A 20,167-nucleotide genomic window follows, 5' to 3' on the forward strand; every position below is an offset into this window, starting at 1 on the left:
TTGATATGAAAATTTCATTTTAATTTCAAATGAGACAAAATTAGACTAAAATACCCCTAAATTTTTCCAATATATATATATATATATATATATATATACAGTATTTTGAGTAGCAAATAGTATGTATCTGTATAATTTTTATGCCTGTTCTATATTCTCAACCATCCTTAGTGTTAAACCCTATTTGGATGGGATTAGCTTTCCTAACATACTGTATGTCTGTAAAGTAATTACTACTGTGAATTTTTCATGCAGAACATACTGTATATAAAACATGATTATATACTGTATCTGGGATTGTTAGATTAAAGTGATCAAAATATCTAGCAAAATACAACAGAACTGGTCACATTAGCTAGCCTGTAATGCTATATTTCACTCTTGAATTAAAAATATGGACAATCCGTTCACATTATATAAATGTATTTGTCCCTCTGGAAAATATGTTCTGAAATGCAGGGATGCAGTGTACGAACAAATGGGTAAATATACACTCTACAGCATAAATCAGAAAAACATGCATCAGTCCATTCGCAACAGCCAAACTATCTGAAGTTGTGAAGCACTCTTTTCATTTTCTGGTGTCTTTTTCATTGGCAAACATCAGCTTCAGAAACTTGGAGAACTTGAGAAACAATGATAAAGCTCACAGGCTGGACAGCGCTGTTTCACTTGCTTTTTACCAGTATGTCAATTCGCACAGGACAAGTATAACTTGGGGTATTTTTACTGGGCATTTTATAAAAGTTAAAAGTCGCTGTAATCTTCACCAGCATGGGAACGTGCAGTCTGTAAAAAGTCAGGATAAATCACTGACATGACCAATTTGCATGGGGTTAAAATCCCGGAAAAGCTCCTACAAATTATTACCCTGTCCGAACAGGGCTTTAGTCTGACATAAATCAATCCAAAGAGGTCTCAGTGAACTGAACACAGCAGTTCTCGGTCATTAGATTTAGATGAACTCATCACTCGTGACTACCAAAACCCATCAGCTGCCACAAACTCAGCATTCATATGACAAACTTCCTCTTTATGAGCTTTGCTCAGATCATGCTGAATAATTTTACTTACTATTCCCAGTCATCTTTTTTAATTTTCCATCTCATATTTTTCCCAAACCCATATGACTTTCTTTGTTAAGTGAAACATAGGAGATTTTAGACATAATTTTAGTCTCGGCCACCATTCACTTTTATAGCATTTTTTTTTCCACACAATGAAAGTGAAGGGTCACTGATGATGTCAGTCCCAAACCTTTTGCCAACATCTCTTTTTGCATTCTACTGAAGAAAGCCCTACAGATTTGGAGCAACATGAGAGAGTAAATGATAACATATTTTTCATTCTTGGGGGTAAAATAATCCTTTAAGCTACATGCTTGGCTTCCCATCAGGAGCCTGACCTTTCTATTCCCATGACAACACATTCTTCCATACCAGGTAATTTACACAAATATGCTGTTTAATTCACCCTCTCTGTGGTGTACCAAGCTTAGTGACAATACTGGAGCACCGTAGGAGCCTGACATCTTAGGACTGCTGCCCCGGGCACTAAGTGGGGAGGTTTAATACATCACAGCTCACCTCTGCAGGGGAGAGCATGGCAAACCAATGAATTTACAGTGAACAGCGATAGATGAGGAATTCTTTTAGAATTTAATACATCCATGAGGTCTCTTCATTGTGCTTCAATTAAACACAACAATGACCCTATGAGAAGGAAGGGAGCATTTGAGGAATCTGAAGAGCTTCTGAGAGCAGAAGAGTGAGGGTTTGAATCCAGACTGACCCAGATTGCAGAACGAAAAGATCTGAGTCATAAGGTGCTCAATGAGAACGAGCTTGTAGACATCACATTTTGGAGCAGCTTTAGAACCACAGATCAGCACTTCAAAGCTGTAATTCAAACTATTTTAACATACACTAATACCATATTTTAACCAGCCGTTGTGAGGCCCATGTAATGTATGTAAATGTGCCTTAAAATAAATATTAGAAAATAATTATATTTATATTTAGACCCCCAGTGAGCAAGCTTAAGGCAACTGTGGCACGGAACACAAAACTCCATAAGATGTTGGTTAATGGAGAAAAATAACCTTGGGAGAAACCAGGCTCACTGTGGGGGCCAGTTCCCCTCTGGCTAAACAGCATGATTATAATGCCAATATTAGTTATTCATGTGTAGTACAAGTCAAGATTTCAAATGATTAAACTAAGTAAGTAGATCTGGCATAATATTCCGGGTTCAATACTAGTTAATCTCAATCGATAGCATTTATGGCATAATGTTGATTACCACAAACATTATTTTGACTTGCTCCTCCTTTTCTATATAAAAAGCAAATATCTGGGTTACACTGAGGTTTACAGCACTTACAATGAAAGTAAATGGGGCTAATCCGTGAGCCTTAAAATACACACTGAGTTAAAAGTATAGCCACAAGATGTAAACAATATGTGTGTTAGCGATTTTAATGCACTAAAATCATGTTATCTAATCTTTTCTGTGTAAAGTTCTATCCAATTTTACAACTTCACTGCCATGACGACGTAATGCTGCAAACGACCGTAAAAACTGTAATTTAAACTAGGAATGCACCGATACTACTTTTTCTCTTCTTATCCGATTCCAATATCGGAAAACTCAGTATTGGCCGATACCAATCCCAGTTCCCTGATGGAGGGAATGAGACATTGTGTCGATGTAGTGACACTAGGGGTCACTCTTGGGAGCCCCAAAAACCTCTGCTTTTTGAAAAAAGGCCAATGGGAATTTGCATGCCACTCCCCCGGACATACGGGTATAAAAGGAGCTGGTATGCAACCACTCATTCAGGTTTTGTGCTGAGGAGCCGAGACAAGGTCCCGGCCATTTCAGCAGGTAGTTCAGCATTGTGGCAAGAGGGACACAACGTTTCGTTCCCTCCATCAGGGAACGGATGTTCCCTATCTTTCACTCACTCGACGTTGTGTCGATGTAGTGACACTAGGGGTCCCTATACAAAACGCCACAACTAGCTGAACTGTGTTACTTGGACTAGCGGTGCGAGACGGGCAGACCGCTGTGTGCCTCGTAGCCAGCATATCAGGCTGTCACGTAACCTCCCCCAACGCTCTTATGAGCGTCGAACGGTCCTTCGGGAACAAGTCAACTGCCCAAAAAATAGGGACAGGCTAGCCCAGCCGTGGCTGGGTCACCTACGGGGGAACCAGCACATGAATAGCACCTACCTCAGTACAGAGCCTAATTAGCACACGTACTGGGCCGGCAGCGAGTTTCTCCGCAAACTCATCTGCCACCGGGCTAAGGAGGAAAGTCATCCAGGGATCACAGCTTGTGAACACGACTGGGAGTCAAAAGTGCACGTCTTCACCTCATGGGAGGGGAAAGGCGCTATGAACAAGTGGTACACCCGGCCAGCTGTCCCGGAACTTACCTGCTCATACCTGACAAAACATGGGACGAAACCGGCTCAACCCGGAGATTGTAGAACCTCGCAAAGGTGTTGGGTGTTGCCCAGCCCGCTGCTCTGCAGATGTCTACCAAAGAGGCACCACTGGTCAGGCTCATAGCCCCACGGGGGGCGGCACATCCTGAGCGTGATATGCCATCACGATGGCATCAACGGCCCAGTAGGCAATCCTCTGTTTGAAGACAGCGCTTCCTTTCAGCTGTCCACCAAAGCAGACAAAGAGCTGCTCGGAGCTTCTAAAGCTCTGCGTGTGATCCAAATAGATGCGAAAAGCACGCACCAGTCACAGCAATGCAAAGGCTGGGTCTGCCTCCTCCTAGGGCGTCGCTTGCAGGTTCACCACCTGATCCCTAAAAGGGGTCATGGGAACCTTGGACACATAGCCCGGTCGGGGTCTCAGGATCATGTGAGAGTAACCCGGAACGAACTCAGGCACGATTCGCTGACAAAGAACGCCTGCAGGTCCCCAACCCTCTTGATGGAAGTGAGCGCAGTCAGGAGGGCAGTCTTCAAAGAGAGTGCCTTAAGCTCAACTGAATCCAGGGGCTCAAAGGGAGCTCCCCGTAGACCCCAAAGGACTACAGAGAGGTCCCACGAGGGGATGAGGTGCGGCCTGGAGGGATTCAACCTCCTAGTGCCTCTCAGGAACCTGATGATCAAGTCGTGCTTCCCCAAATACTTACCATCCACTGCATCGTGATGTGCCGAAATGGTGGCTACATACACCTTCACCTCCAGCCTCTCCTGCAGGAAGGAAAGAACTGATCCGACTGCGCATCTCTGGGGGTCATTGCATCAAGAAGAATACCACTTAGCGAACAGACACCACTTCAAGGCATACAGGCGCCACGTAGAGGGAGCCCTAGCCTGAATGATCATGTCTACCACTGCGGGTAGGCCACTTAGGTCTTCTGCGTCCCATCCAAGGGCCAGACGTGGAAATTCCAGAGGTCTGGTCACGGCTGCCAGATGGTGCCCCATCCCTGAGAAAAAGGGAGGAGAAGCGTGAGGTCTGAGAACCACGTCTGGGTGGGCCAGTAGGGTGCTACTAGGATGACCTGCTCCTCGTCCTCCCTGACCTTGCACAGGGTCTGTGCAAATAGGCTCACTGGGGGAAACGCTTATTTGCGTAATCCCGGGGGCCAGCTGTGTGCCAGCGCATCTATACCGAGGGGTGCTTCGGTCAGGGCATACCAAAGCGGGCAGTGGGAGGATTCCCGGGAAGCAAACAGGTCTAACTGTGCTTGACCTTATCGACTCCAAATCAGCTGGACCACCTGGAAGTGGAGTCTCCACTCTCCCCTGAGAGTAACCTGTCGTGACAGCATGTCTGGTGTGGTGTTGAGGTCCCTGGGATGTGAGTGGCTCATAGCGACTTGAGGCGCTGGTGACTCCAGAGGAGACGACGGCGGCGAGTTGTGACATGCAACTGGAGCGTAGACTGCCTTGACTGTTGATGTACGCTACCATTGCCATGTTGTCCGTCCGGACCAACACGTGCTTGCCCTGGATCAACGGCTGGAACCTGCAAAGGGCGAGCAGTACTGCCAACAACTCGAGGCAGCTGATGTGCCAACGCAGCCGCTGGCCAGTCCAGGAGCAAGCGGCTGTGTGCCCGTTGCATACGGCGCCCCAGCCCATCTTGGAGGCGTCTGTCATAACCACGACGCGCCTGGAGACCTGCTCTAGGGGAACCCCGGCCCGTAGAAATGCAAGGTCGTTCCAAGGGCTGAAGAGGTGGCGACAGATCGGCATGATGTCCAAGCGATGTGTCCCGCGGCGCCATGCCCATCTCGGGACTCGAGTCTGAAGCCAGTGCTGGAGCGGTCTCATATGCATCAACCCGAGTGGTTTGGCAACCACTGAGGATACCATATGCCCCAGGAGCCTCTGAAAATTTTCAGTGAAACCGCTGTCTTCTGCCTGAATGCCTTCAGACAGTTCAGCACCGACTGTGCATGCTCGTTCGTTTTCTCCAAGACGAGAAAAGAGATGCTCTGAACCGGGGAGAGCTTGCTCTTTTCCCAGTTGACCCGAAGCCCCAGTCGGCTGAGGTGCGTGAGCACCAGGTCCCTGTGCGCATACAATACATCCCAAGAGTGAGCTAGGATTAGCCAGTCGTCGAGATAATGGAGGACATCGCCTGCCTGAGAGACCGCGGCGTGACTTTCGTCGCCCAGAGAGCGAGGTCATTCACAGAGCGCAGTTCCTGCATCAATCCCTGGTCAGAACTACCCTTGTGCAGCTCTTTTAGCGTCTTGGCTTAGTGTACCTGCAGGAGAGCCATGGCGCGCATGGCGGAGATGGCTTGTCCAGCGGCACCGTAGGCCTTAGCTGTCAGAGATGACGTAAACCTACAGGCCCTGGACAGGAGCTTCGGGCGCCCATGCCAGGTGGTGTGTCTCTGCGGGCACAAGTGCACCACGAGCGCCTTATCCACCTGGGGATCACGAATACCCTTTGGCCACACCACCATCGAGGGTAGTAAGAGTGGGGGAGCTGAAAGATCGGGACCGGGTAGTAAAAGGTGCCCCCCACGATCTTGTCAGCTCCTCATGCACTTCCGGGAAGAAAGGAACCAGGGCGGGGCGCGGCCGTGAGTGGCGTTCTGGGTCCAGGAACCAATCATCGAGCAGCGAGGGTTCAGGGGAAAGTGGAGGGTTCCACTCTAGCCCGACGCTCGTGGCTGCCCGGGAAAGCATGTCCGTCATCTCCGCGTCGGCCTGAGACTGGGTCACCACACCCGAAGGGGGAAGCCCAGCCGAAGCCTCCGTGTCAGAGTGGACGAGCCCGCTCTCCGATGCAGCGCTCGACAGCTCATCGTCTTCCTGGGCCCCGAATAAGAGGTCAAACTCGCCCTGAGACGAGCCGGCAGTCTCATCTGAGAGCCCGACCGGGGCAAGTGAGCATGCTGAGGAATGGGAGGTCCGTGGGGGGTTACCCGGCGGAGGTGGTCCCATTGGAGTCCCCAAATTGCCCCCAGTGCTAACCGACACGGCCTTATACCCATAGGTAGAAGGACCGAGGCGGGGAGATGCTGGGGTGGCTTGCTTTCTTACGAAGGCAAGCCACGACCGCATCGTTGCCATGGTCATGTTCTCGCAATGAGGACAAGACCCATCCATGAACGAAGTCTCCGCATGGGAAGCGCCCAGACACGTAAGACTGCAGAAGCAGAGAGATAATGACCACAACCAGGAATAACACACAAACAGATAGGCATCTTTAAAAAGATGTTCTGTTTGTGCCGCTCTTTTAGAATAAAAAATATACTCTTTTTAAAATATACTATTTTTGATGTTCTGCCGAAGCGCCCAGGGGCATTCTCTGCTCTCCACGGGTGCAGAGGGGAAAAAGCCGCTAAAATATGCCGTAAAATCCAGCAGTTTGAGGTGATCGGTAGGGAGAATTTAATTCAGTGCACTGAATGCAACCGCTCGGCTCCGAAAAGAAAATCTGAATGAGTGGTTGCATACCAGCTCCTTTTATACCCGTATGTCTGGGGGAGTGGCATGCAAATTCCACTCGCCAATTCCCATTTGCCTTTTTTCAAAAAGCAGAGGTGTTTGGGGCTCCCAAGAGTGACCCCTAGTGTCACTACATCGACACAACATCGAGTGAGTGAGTGACAGATAGGGAACCAGTGTTTTATTTTTGCATTTTTTTCTTTTCTTTTTTCAAAATGTTTTTAACTTGCATCTGGACTTTAAAGGATTCAGATCTCTTTTTTGTTCAATTTAGTTGTAAGACATCAGTCCACTTTTCATTCACACTAGAGCCCGACCGATATGGGATTTTTGAGACCGATACAATACCGATTTTACAGGGGGAAAATTCACCAATTACCAATATGGTGGCCGATATAGTTAATTTTTGAGCTGGAATGAAAACAGACCTTTTCTATGTGGATTGTGCACAGATTTTGCACCGATATGACTATACAAAGGTACTCAGAAGGCTGCTTTCTTAAACAAATATTTTTATCAAAGAATATTTGACATTATTATTATACATTGTCAACAAATTCTAGAAATTAACACTGAGAAAATAAAGAATAAATTCAAATAAAATAAATAGCTAAATAAACATCAGTACTGTTTAGTATCAGTCAAATGCTGACCATTAAAATATAGAATAAATTCAAATAAAATAAATATCTAAATAAACATCAGTACTGTTTAATATCAGTCAAATGCTGACTATTTTAATACTGCCAGTCAATTATTGGCAGGTTGTAAAACAAGAAACATTTACATCTGCCGAGACAAGAGATAAACAGCGGCAGCAGTGTTACACCGTATACTGCTATACAAAACCAGACTTTTAAATATTATATTTTATAAATGCAACGACTGGAATTGTTCGGTTGAAGGGGGTACCAAACTGTGAATCCTTAACAAAACAGTTTGGTGAATACATGTTTACACATTAGCTTCCACTCAGCTGACAAGCAATGAAAGTAGCTACGTGATTAGCTAGTTAGCTATAAGCTCGTTGTCATGGAGAGCAAAATATGGACTTTATTTACTTTCCAGCATTGCGTCTCACCAAATAGGTAACAACGTAGCGTGAAATCAACACTCAACAGACACAATCCACCACCGCACCGTTGTTTGCTGAGCTGCAAACAGATGGTCTGATGCTTCCCTTTCAATCTGCTACATTACTTACTGCACTGACAAAATATAGCTGGCTAACAGCAAACAGATATGAGTGACATGGTTGTCAGGGACAGGGTTAACGTTATATTAGTTATACTGAAAAAGGAAAATGAAGGGGTCATTGTTTAATAACTTTCCAGTATGTCTGCAGAGCCACAGTCAGCTCCGAGTCAGCTCTGTAAACAGTGGAGTCGGAGCGTGCTCTGCTGGACAAACTACATAATGACACCAATTCTAAAGCATTGTTTTCTGCATTATATGTTCTGAAAAAAAGTTTTCATATCTGCACATATCGGTTAACATATACGCCGAATTTAATGGTTTTACTACAGTAAAACTGTAGTATTCATACATTAACCATGGTATTACAACAGTAATATTTTAGTAACCATGACTGTATAAACCATGGTTAATTTTGTGGTTACTATGGTTTTACTAAAAATACCATGTTAAAACAATGGTTACTGGAGTAAAACAATACACTGTTGAAGTGTTTCTCCTAGTTTTATGTTGCTTTATATCTGTGTTTGGAAGAAAACATATCTGACAGCAGAAAGTGGGACTTTTTCAATGAATTCACAACTTCAGATTCATGTGGTGTTGGCTGAAATTTTTAACTAGTCAAAATAAATAATCCAGGGCCACATATAAAAAACTTGTCAAAACTGTGCTGTGTCATATGACTCAATAAGCTGTTAAGTTCCCTTAAAGGAATAGTTCACCCAAAAATTATCTCTCTCAGCGACTTATCTTCTCTGCTTGCCATTTTCAACTACACACCAACACATGCAGAACTGTGATGTCATTAACTGATTTAACATACTAACAGTTAATTGGACAACTACTCTCTGAAGAAAGTTGATTCACATGAGACACAGGCAGAGCGTATCCATCTACAAAGCCATACAGGTGCATTATCGGAGGTTATAACTGTGCTTGTCTATTTGACGCTGTGTTTTCTTCATCAAACCGTATGCTCCAGATGCGTCATTAAACTCAAGATGAACCACGGTGCAAATGTGGGTGGTGAACCGTACGTCCTTTTTTTTTTTTTTTTTTTTTTTTTTTTTACAAAAAACTGTTACACCTCTAGTAAAAACATGTTTTTTTCTTTAGTTTCTAAAGAAAGCTGTTTGTTTTTTGCCATTTTTGACCTAATATTGACCTTAAGACATGCCAGTCTATGCATGCTGTGGCAACTCAAAAACAAACACAAAGACAATATTAAGCTTCATTTAATGACCCAAATAGCTTTCAAATGTGTTTGATATAATGGCAAGTGATTTTCTAGTACCAAATTAGCAATTTAGCATGGATTACTCAAGGATAAGGTGTTGGAGTGATGACTGCTGGAAATAGGGCCTGTGTAGATTTGAGATCAAAAATGACTTTTTTCAAATAGTGATGGTGCTGTTTTTTACATCAGTAATGTCCTGACTATACTTTGTGATCAGTTGAATGCCACTTTGGTGAATTAAAGTACCAATTTCCTTCCGAAACAGCAAAATCTGTACATTATTCAAAACTTTTGGCCGCCAGTGTAAATATATCAACTTCCTCAAATTACTTCATACTTGTGTTTGAGGAGTGTCACAAATCATGTATGCGGTCATGTGTGTGCCTGTTAGCTGTCTAGTCACATACCATATTTTCCGGGAAATAAAGTTGCACCTGAATACAAGTCACACCTGGTCAAAATCTCATTGTTGAGAAAAAAAAAAACACAGTTAATTTGCATCTCTGTATAAGTCACACTGACAGAGGTTGCATGCGGCAGGCATTAGGACCCAGAAGCAGCCACCATTCTATGATCTACCCATCGTATCACACAGTATTTGGCCTTTTTTTAATCAGGAGCACCTGCTTTCAATAATCCTGTGTGTTTCAGACAGTTTTTCAAGAAAACTTGACAAATAAGTCACATCTGTTTATAACATATGTACAGTTGAAGTCAGAATTTACACACACTTAGGTTGAAGTCATTAAAACTCATTTTTTAACCACGATTTCATATTGCAAACTATAGTTTTAGCAAGTATTTTAGGACATCTACTTTGTGCATGACACAAGTAATTTTTCCAACAGTTATTTACAGACAGATTGTTTCACTTTTAATTGACTATATCACAATTCCAGTGGGTCAGAAGTTTACATACACTAAGTTAACTGTGCCCTTAAGCAGCTTGGAAAATTCCAGAAAATTATGTCAAGCCTTTAGGCATTTAGCCAATTAGCTTCTGATAGGCTAATTGGAGTCAATTGGAGGTGTACCTGTGGATGTATTTTAAGGTCTACCTTCAACCTCATTGCCTCTTTGTTTGACATCATGGGAAAATCAAAAGAAATCAGCCAAGACCTCAGAAAAAAAGATTGTGGACCTCCACAAGTCTGGTTCATCCTTTGGAGCAATTTCCATATGCCTGAAGGTACCACATTCATCTGTACAAACAATAGTATGCAAGTATAAACACCATGGGACCACGCAGCCATCATACCGCTCAGGAAGGAGACACATTCTGTTTCCTAGAGATGAACGTAGTTTGGTGCAAAAAGTGCAAATCAATCTCAGAACAACAGCAAAGGACCTTGTGAAGATGCTGGAGGATACAGGAGGACGAGTATCTATATCCACAGTAAAACAAGTCCTATATTGACATAACCTGAAAGGCTGCTCAGCAAGAAAAAAAGCCACTGCTCCAAAACCACCATAAAAAAGTCAGAATACAGTTTGCAAGTGCACATGGGGATAAAGATCTTACTTTTTGGAGAAATGTCCTCTGGTCTGATGAAACAAAAATTGAACTGTTTGGCCATAATGACCATTGTTATGCTTGGAGGAAAAAGGGTGAGGCATGCAAGCTGAAGAACACCATCCCAACCGTGAAGTATGGGGGTGGCAGCATTGTTTTGTGGGGGTGCTTTGCTGCAGGAGGGACTGGTGTACTTCACAAAATAGATGGCATCATGAGGAAGGAAAATTATGTGGATATATTGAAGAAACATCTCAAGACATCAGCCAGGAAGTTAAAGCTTGGTCGCAAATGGGTCTTCCAAATGGACAATGACCCCAAGCATACCTCCAAATTTGTGGCAAAATGGCTTAAGGACAACAAAGTCAAGGTACTGGAGTGGCCATCACAAAGCCCTGACCTCAATCTGATAGAAAATTTGTGGGCAGAACTGAAAAAGCGTGTGTGAGCAAGGACGCCTACAAACCTGACTCAGTTACACCAGTTCTGTCTGGAGGAATGGGCCAAAATTCCAGCATTTTATTGTGAGAAGCTTGTGGAAGGCTACCCAAAACATTTGACCCAAGTTAAACAATTTAAAGGCAATGCTACCAAATATGAACAAAGTGTCAAGGTATTGGAGTGGCCATCACAAAGCCTCGACCTCAATCCGATAGAAAATTTGTGGGCAGAACTGAAAAAGCGTGTGTGAGCAAGGACGCCTACAAACCTGACTCAGTTACACCAGTTCTGTCTGGAGGAATGGGCCAAAATTCCAGCATCTTATTGTGAGAAGCTTGTGGAAGGCTACCCAAACATTTGACCCAAGTTAAACAATTTAAAGGCAATGCTACCAAATAAGAACAAAGTGTATGTAAACTTCTGACCCACTAGGAATGTGATGAAAGAAATAAAAGTTGAAATAAATCATTCTCTCTACTATTATTCTGACATTTCACTTTCTTAAAATAAAGCAGTGATCTCAACTGACCTAAGACGGAATGTTTTCTACGATCAAATGTCTGGAATTGTGAAACACTGAGTTTAAATGTATTTGGCTAAGGTGTATGTAAACTTCTGACTTCAACTGATCCCCACAGCCACCACCATTGTGTCCTTGAGCAAGGCACTTAACTCCAGGTTGCTCCAGGGGGATTGTCCCTGTAATAAGGGCACTGTAAGTCGCTTTGGATAAAAGCGTCTGCCAAATGCATAAATGTAAATGTAAATGTAACTGTTATGATTCAATAAGTCGCAAGTCATCACGTTATAATTTAGCTGCAACAAACGCGCATGCTCGAGGGACGAACATCCCCGCGCCAGAGTGTGCATCAGCTGGGTGCAGTTTCAATCTCTCCCCCTTAGATCGGGACATTTGTGCAATTCATAGAAGAGGCACTGACCGCACAGAGAAATGCCAGTTTCGGAGTTTGTAGTTATTTATATGATCTGCTTCCATATTATTTGAACTTTAATAAAGCTATAATGCATTAAATATAACTGCATTTAAGATGTAACGCCGGGGTGTTTCCTTTAAAGACACTCGACACACAAGTTTTGCTTCAGCTCCACTTATTCTACAACAAGAGTGCGTCTGTATTTACTTATTTTGTATTTTTGCATTACAATTTCCTAATACTTTGCGATCTACATCACCTGAAGCTGTTTGGAAAGTTTAGAGTGCGTCTGAACTGTGAGCTGTGTTTTCTTCCTCTCTTCAGTCATTCGTGAGCTGAAGTGCTGCTCTCGCACATCATCATTAGAGTTTAATGTGATCTCATGTTACATTAAATGAGATCAAACAACTATTCGACATGAAAATTTTTGCTGATAATGTTTTATTGTCGAAGTTGTCGATAATGTCGACTAGTCATTTCAGCCCTACATGAGGGTGAGTAAATGATGTGAGAATTTTCATTTTTGGGTGAACTATCCCTTTAAGACATCATGTTATATTTGGCTATGTATCTATGGTGTTGATGGTAGTTTTTTTTAAATGTTCAGGGTTCTTTTCAAAGTTCTTTGTAAATCAATCTGTTCATTTAAAAGGCCAGTTTGGTATTGGAAAAAGTAATTAAACTTGTTATTAAGAGAAAAACAATAAAGTTGGTTTATCTTTCAAACTGTTTTTGTACTGTAATTCAATACCGTGATAATACCGTATACTGTGATAAAAGCTTCAGCAATTATCGTAATGTGAAAATGTGATACTGTCACATGCCTACTAAAGAGACGGGTCATAATTAGGCTGCATACTTTAAAAATCATTCCATCTGGATAAAACAAGGTAAGAAATGAAAAATAAAATAAAAATAAAATTGCCACATGATATTTAGGTGAGATTGTTGTAAAATTTCTTATTGATTACTAGTACAAATTTTGCTTCCCTCAAAGTGCGTAAATCCCTTTGTTTATCCTTATGCTTAGGTTTAGGTATGCAAAACCGAAAGGTTTCTTTTTCTTAGGGTATGTTTTGCTATGCATTGCATGCATACCAACACAACTGACTTCTGGTGACTAGACACTTACTAATTTGTCATTTCGCTGTTGATTTTATCCAAAGCAATTTCCAGTACATTTATTTCTGAGGAACTGAGCAATTGGAATCACCAATCTTTCAGTTACCCCACCTGATCTTTACACACTACACTACACCATCTTCATGAAAACCAGGCAAAACACTTTCAATGTCAAGGTGGCATCACATGAATCATTTAAGATGTCAGGCATGAGTGAGGTTGGTATGAACCACCATGAACCAGCAGCAATGCTATGTTATACACTTCTCACCCCACCTATCACATTAGCACTAAACTTACTATCCATCTAAAAGAAATGGACACAAAAACAAGCCTCTAGCCTTTATTTAGTCAACAAAGTTAGGAATGAGTGTTTCAAAGATGATATCACCACACTGATGGATACATTACAGGCAAAATACCAGTATTTCCTCACTGATCTGAAAAAATGCAGCATTCAATAATCAGTTGCATCTCTACTGCGTACAAATCTGTCATTCATTAAGTTAGAGGTGGAGTTTTAGAGCCATTCATGTTATGTGTGTTATCACACCTTAATAAAGTGATTCAAAGCATCAGCCAATTGGGCTGCCATTAAAAGTCAAACCAGAGGCTATATTAGCTTAGAATGATAAAATACATATTTAAAATGACACGTGGTTCTTTAAAGGAGGCAGTGCCTCAGCATTTAGTAGTGGCACACCAGTACTGCCATCCATACCTCAAAATGGTGCCCTATATGTCAGAACCGCCAAGAAAAGACAATAAATGCCGTTATAACAGCATTATCTTTACTTTTAGTGAAAAAACAATAACTGTTAAACGCAGTTATAAGCAGGATTTCTACACATCACATCACATCTGCGGCACTGGAATCCTGGAATACCGATGGGATGCGACTAGAAGACCATTTTCTAGTGCTATTATGTCTACTAGATATTGTGAAGATACATGTATATTTTAAAGTACACCGCTTGTCTCATAAAACAAAAACAGTCATTTTAGCTCACCTTTTCAGGAAGAAAAAAAACGATGTCCTCTTCTGTAATTTCCCCTTCTGTACTGTTCTGTACTACTTTTCTTTATCTGATTTAGCTATAGCGCGTGTCCTACTTTATCACTGCTGAGAGTAAACACAGGATGAGCGACCTTCAAAATAACGTTTTTTTATTTCTGTTACATAGCCCAAACACGGACATACACACAGCGAACAAGGGGCACTGTGGCATTTCAACGCATGCTCAAAACAATCTCTGACGTCACGGCCCGCCTTTCTAGTGACTCTCGGCCAATAGAATTTTTCGGAAGCGATGACGCAGAACCTCAGTCATCTCTTTTGCCGGTACCGTGCCCGCCCGGGGTTTTCATAAGCTCGCATACTGTAACCTCCTTCACACGCCCCCTATCACAGGACTCCCATTTCTCCCGATGTGCTGCGTTTTAAAGGTAAAAATGGCGCCCTAAGTCTCAGTAAAGGCCGTTTATGCCGCTCCTCAGCTACTCTGCCCCTAGCGGTCATCAGACTGTACCGCGTCCTTAAATGACCCACATTCACAGAAGTCACCAATTCGTTATGAAATAGCACCTATGAACAGAGCTGCATTTCCCGATATTATATATTGTTAGGTTCCAAAAATTGTTCATACGGAAAATGCAGCTCTGATCATAGGTGCTACACACACACACACACACACACACACATATATATATACAGGTGCATCTCAATAAATTAGAATGTCGTGGAAAAGTTCATTTATTTCAGTAATTCAACTCAAATTGTGAAACTCGTGTATTAAATAAATTCAATGCACACAGACTGAAGTAGTTTAAGTCTTTGGTTCTTTTAATTGTGATGATTTTGGCTCACATTTAACAAAAACCCACCAATTCACTATCTCAAAAAATCAGAATACATCATAAGACCAATAAAAAAAAGGTTTTTAGTGAATTGTTGGCCTTTTGGAAAGTATGTTCATTTACTGTATATGTACTCAGTACTTGGTAGGGGCTCCTTTTGCTTTAATTACTGCCTCAATTCGGCGTGGCATGGAGGTGATCAGTTTGTGGCACTGCTGAGGTGGTATGGAAGCCCAGGTTTCTTTGACAGTGGCCTTCAGCTCATCTGCATTTTTTGGTCTCTCGTTTCTCATTTTCCTCTTGACAATACCCCATAGATTCTCTGTGGGGTTCAGGTCTGGTGAGTTTGCTGGCTAGTCAAGCACACCAACACCATGGTCATTTAACCAACTTTTGGTGCTTTTGGCAGTGTGGGCAGGTGCCAAATCCTGCTGGAAAATGAAATCAGCATCTTTAAAAAGCTGGTCAGTAGAAGGAAGCATGAAGTGTTCCAAAATTACTTGGTAAATGGGTGCAGTGACTTTGGTTTTCAAAAAACACAATGGACCAACACCAGCAGATGACATTGCACCCCAAATCATCACAGACTGTGGAAACTTAACACTGGACTTCAAGCAACTTGGGCTATGAGCTTCTCCACCCTTCCTCCAGACTCTAGGACCTTGGTTTCCAAATGAAATACAAAACTTGCTCTCATCTGAAAAGAGGACTTTGGACCACTGGGCAACAGTCCAGTTCTTCTTCTCCTTAGCCCAGATAAGACGCCTCTGACATTGTCTGTGGTTCAGGAGTGGCTTAACAAGAGGAATACGACAACTGTAGCCAAATTCCTTGACACTTCTGTGTGTGGTGGCTCTTGATGCCTTGACCCCAGCCTCAGTCCATTCCTTGTGAAGTTCACCCAAAATCTTGAATCGATTTTGCTTGACAATCCTCATAAGGCTGCGGTTCTCTCGGTTGTTGTGCATCTTTTTCTTCCACACTTTTTCCTTCCACTCAACTTTCTGTTAACATGCTTGGATACAGCACTCTGTGAACAGCCAGCTTCTTTGGCAATGAATGTTTGTGGCTTACCCTCCTTGTGAAGGGTGTCAATGATTGTCTTCTGGACAACTGTCAGATCAGCAGTCTTCCCCATGATTGTGTAGCCTAGTGAACCAAACTGAGAGACCATTTTGAAGGCTCAGGAAAGCTTTGCAGGTGTTTTGAGTTGATTAGCTGATTGGCATGCCACCATATTCTAATTTTTTGAGATAGTGAATTGGTGGGTTTTTGTTAAATGTGAGCCAAAATCATCACAATTAAAAGAACCAAAGACTTAAACTACTTCAGTCTGTGTGCATTGAATTTATTTAATACACGAGTTTCACAATTTGAGTTGAATTACTGAAATAAATGAACTTTTCCACGACATTCTAATTTATTGAGATGCACCTGTATATATTGTCTCCACAATCTGTTGGATTGACTTCTGAATCACAAGTACAATTATCATGATCAATGTTAAGTACATCTAAAAAGTTTTGAGGATGGGTATCAAGTATATCATTAAATAATAATAATAAATAAATAAATATATAAATAAATTGAGTTAAAGTTCACCTACAAGGACAATACCTCCTTAGCATACTACCTTACCAACTTTCCAACTTGTAGAAACAGTAATGCAGTCATCTGCACAGGGAGGTCACTGAACGACTGTTATCTCGGTGCAGCAGAGGGCTATTGAGGAGACAAGAGATGCAATCTGTTTTGCAATCTGTCTTCTTTATTATATGTGTTACATTGAGGTTTGCTGAGCTCTCAATGAAGGGGTAAAGAGTGCAGACAGTGAATACATCTAATACAAATCTCAATGAGTTTGCAAATATATACCTGGGTTGAAAGTGTGGGAAAAATACACTAAATTGTGTTTAGTAGCTGCAGAAAAGAAAAGCCATAGAGTCTACTTTCATTTTATTTATTTTTTTAACGTGGACAGCATGTGATGAAGCACTACAGTTCTCTAAAAACGTTAGCACTCCTTTATTACTTTATACTTCCCTCTGGTGGTGTTTTTGGACAATAGCTGTTAAATATACAGTATAGTAAAAGATTTGCAGTAGGTCCATAATAAGCACTTGTTTGTGAGAGATACTTCATACAATATGAAAAAATAATATAACTAAAAGGCAACTTTTAATGCTGAAACAATGTCATCGATGTTTTACGTATAGTGCATTTTTTTTTCAATGTTAAAAGTTGCATTTTAATTGTTTAAAAGTTGGCTTTTTGTTATTTAGCAGACCTGTATATGTGTGTATTTACAGACACTTGATTGCCAGTAACATGTAATCCTATGATCCCAGATTAAAAAGCTATCTGAGATAAATTGGAGGATGTTGTCATTGTCTGATGATGTCAGGTTTTGTAACAGAAGTGTGAGAAAGCTTGTAATGTTTGAAATATGAACAAAATTGTATAGGGAGTAATGTACAGGTGCATCTCAATAAATTAGAATGTCGTGGAAAAGTTAATTTATTTCAGTAATTCAACTCAAATTGTGAAACTCGTGTATTAAATAAATTCAATGCACACAGATTGATGTAGTTTAAGTCTTTGGTTCTTTTAATTGTGATGATTTTGGCTCACATTTAACAAAAACCCACCAATTCACTATCTCAAAAAATTAGAATATGGTGGCATGCCAATCAGCTAATCAACTCAAAACACCTGCAAAGCTTTCCTGAGCCTTCAAAATGGTCTCTCAGTTTGGTTCACTAGGCTACACAATCATGGGGAAGACTGCTGATCTGACAGTTGTCCAGAAGACAATCATTGACACCCTTCACAAGGAGGGTAAGCCACAAACATTCATTGCCAAAGAAGCTGGCTGTTCAGAGTGCTGTATCCAAGCATGTTAACAGAAAGTTGAGTGGAAGGAAAAAGTGTGGAAGAAAAAGATGCACAACCAATCGAGAGAACCGCAGCCTTATGAGGATTGTCAAGCAAAATCGATTCAAGAATTTGGGTGAACTTCACAAGGAATGGACTGAGGCTGGGGTCAAGGCATCAAGAGCCACCACACACAGACATGTCAAGGAATTTGGCTACAGTTGTCGTATTCCTCTTGTTAAGCCACTCCTGAACCACAGACAATGTCAGAGGCGTCTTACCTGGGCTAAGGAGAAGAAGAACTGGACTGTTGCCCAGTGGTCCAAAGTCCTCTTTTCAGATGAGAGCAAGTTTTGTATTTCATTTGGAAACCAAGGTCCTAGAGTCTGGAGGAAGGGTGGAGAAGCTCATAGCCCAAGTTGCTTGAAGTCCAGTGTTAAGTTTCCACAGTCTGTGATGATTTGGGGTGCAATGTCATCTGCTGGTGTTGGTCCATTGTGTTTTTTGAAAACCAAAGTCACTGCACCCGTTTACCAAGAAATTTTGGAGCACTTCATGCTTCCTTCTGCTGACCAGCTTTTTAAAGATGCTGATTTCATTTTCCAGCAGGATTTGGCACCTGCCCACACTGCCAAATGCACCAAAAGTTGGTTAAATGACCATGGTGTTGGTGTGCTTGACTAGCCAGCAAACTCACCAGACCTGGACCCCATAGAGAATCTATGGGGTATTGTCAAGAGGAAAATGAGAAACAAGAGACCAAAAAATGCAGATGAGCTGAAGGCCACTGTCAAAGAAACCTGGGCTTCCATACCACCTCGGTAGTGCCACAAACTGATCACCTCCATGCCACGCCAAATTGAGGCAGTAATTAAAGCAAAAGGAGCCCCTACCAAGTATTGAGTACATATACAGTAAATTAACATACTTTCTAGAAGGCCAACAATTCACTAAAAATGTTTTTTTTTATTGGTCTTATGATGTATTCTAATTTTTTGAGATAGTGAATTGGTGGGTTTTTGTTAAATGTGAGCCAAAATCATCACAATTAAAAGAACCAAAGACTTAAACTACATCAATCTGTGTGCATTGAATTTATTTAATACACGAGTTTCACAATTTGAGTTGAATTACTGAAATAAATGAACTTTTCCACGACATTCTAATTTATTGAGATGCACCTGTATTAATGGTTTTTTTTTTTTTTTTTTTTTTTATGTCAGGTGCTGTCCGTGATAATACATAACTTGATACACAACAAAAATGCTTATGAATAAAGTTCCAAAATTTTTTGTTGATGTAATTGTTGTAGGACATACAAGACTTGTCATCTATAGATTCTGTCCTTTAAGAGAGAAAATGATTGGTGTTTCACCTGGAAACCATCAATGGTATTGTCTGACTGAATTCAAAAGTGAATTCAATCCCATCACTATTATTATTTACGATATATTATACAAACCTAAGTGACATAAAACATCTTCATTAATCAGGTAATGTGTTAAGTACCAATCATAATGCTCATGTATTGACGAAACAGCACAACAGATGTGACACTACGTGTCCTCTGCAATATCTGCCCTCAAGCTACTGTATATTAGGCATTAATCAATAAATGTATTTCTGCTCAGAATAAATGTACACAGTATGTGATGTCACTCCTGGAAATAGCAGCAAGTGAGAAGCAGACCTTAGGCTAAACAGATGGGGGAAATTATCCCAACTGGCAAAAGTGCCTTCATGATAAACAAGAACTAGACCCAAATAGATTTGCTCACTGTCTCTTCTTAGTTGTTTAAGAGCTCAACGGCCTTAATTAGTAGATCACTCTGCAATAATCTGTGATGCTAATTTCTTGCATGTTCAGTAGATTAGTGTGTTTGTGCGCTTTTGATTCTAGACTTATTTTAAATGTACTGAAATGCTTTGGGCAGTTTCATGCTCTTTTGTTATTCACAGTTCTGTTGGAAAATAAGAAAGAAAGAATATGATGAGAAATGGACAACCTACGGACAAGATGCATCAGACATACATAAACACACTGTCAAG

At 41.6% G+C, this 20,167-nt stretch overlaps 1 protein-coding gene across 2 annotated transcripts in view; it reads right to left on the minus strand.

The window, feature by feature from the left end:
• Window positions 1-14,617, minus strand: part of LOC127414766 (solute carrier family 23 member 2-like) — a 95,463-nt gene extending 80,846 nt beyond the window's left edge. For both annotated transcript variants that reach the window (XM_051653033.1, XM_051653032.1), the window contains exon 1: window positions 14,398-14,617. The gene's annotated coding sequence lies outside the window, so the exon portion shown is untranslated. The remainder of the gene's footprint in view (window positions 1-14,397) is intronic.
• Window positions 14,618-20,167: the final 5,550 nt, after the last annotated feature.

Source organism: Myxocyprinus asiaticus, chromosome 24 (assembly GCF_019703515.2).
Source record: "Myxocyprinus asiaticus isolate MX2 ecotype Aquarium Trade chromosome 24, UBuf_Myxa_2, whole genome shotgun sequence".
NCBI classification, from domain to species: Eukaryota; Metazoa; Chordata; class Actinopteri; order Cypriniformes; family Catostomidae; genus Myxocyprinus; species Myxocyprinus asiaticus.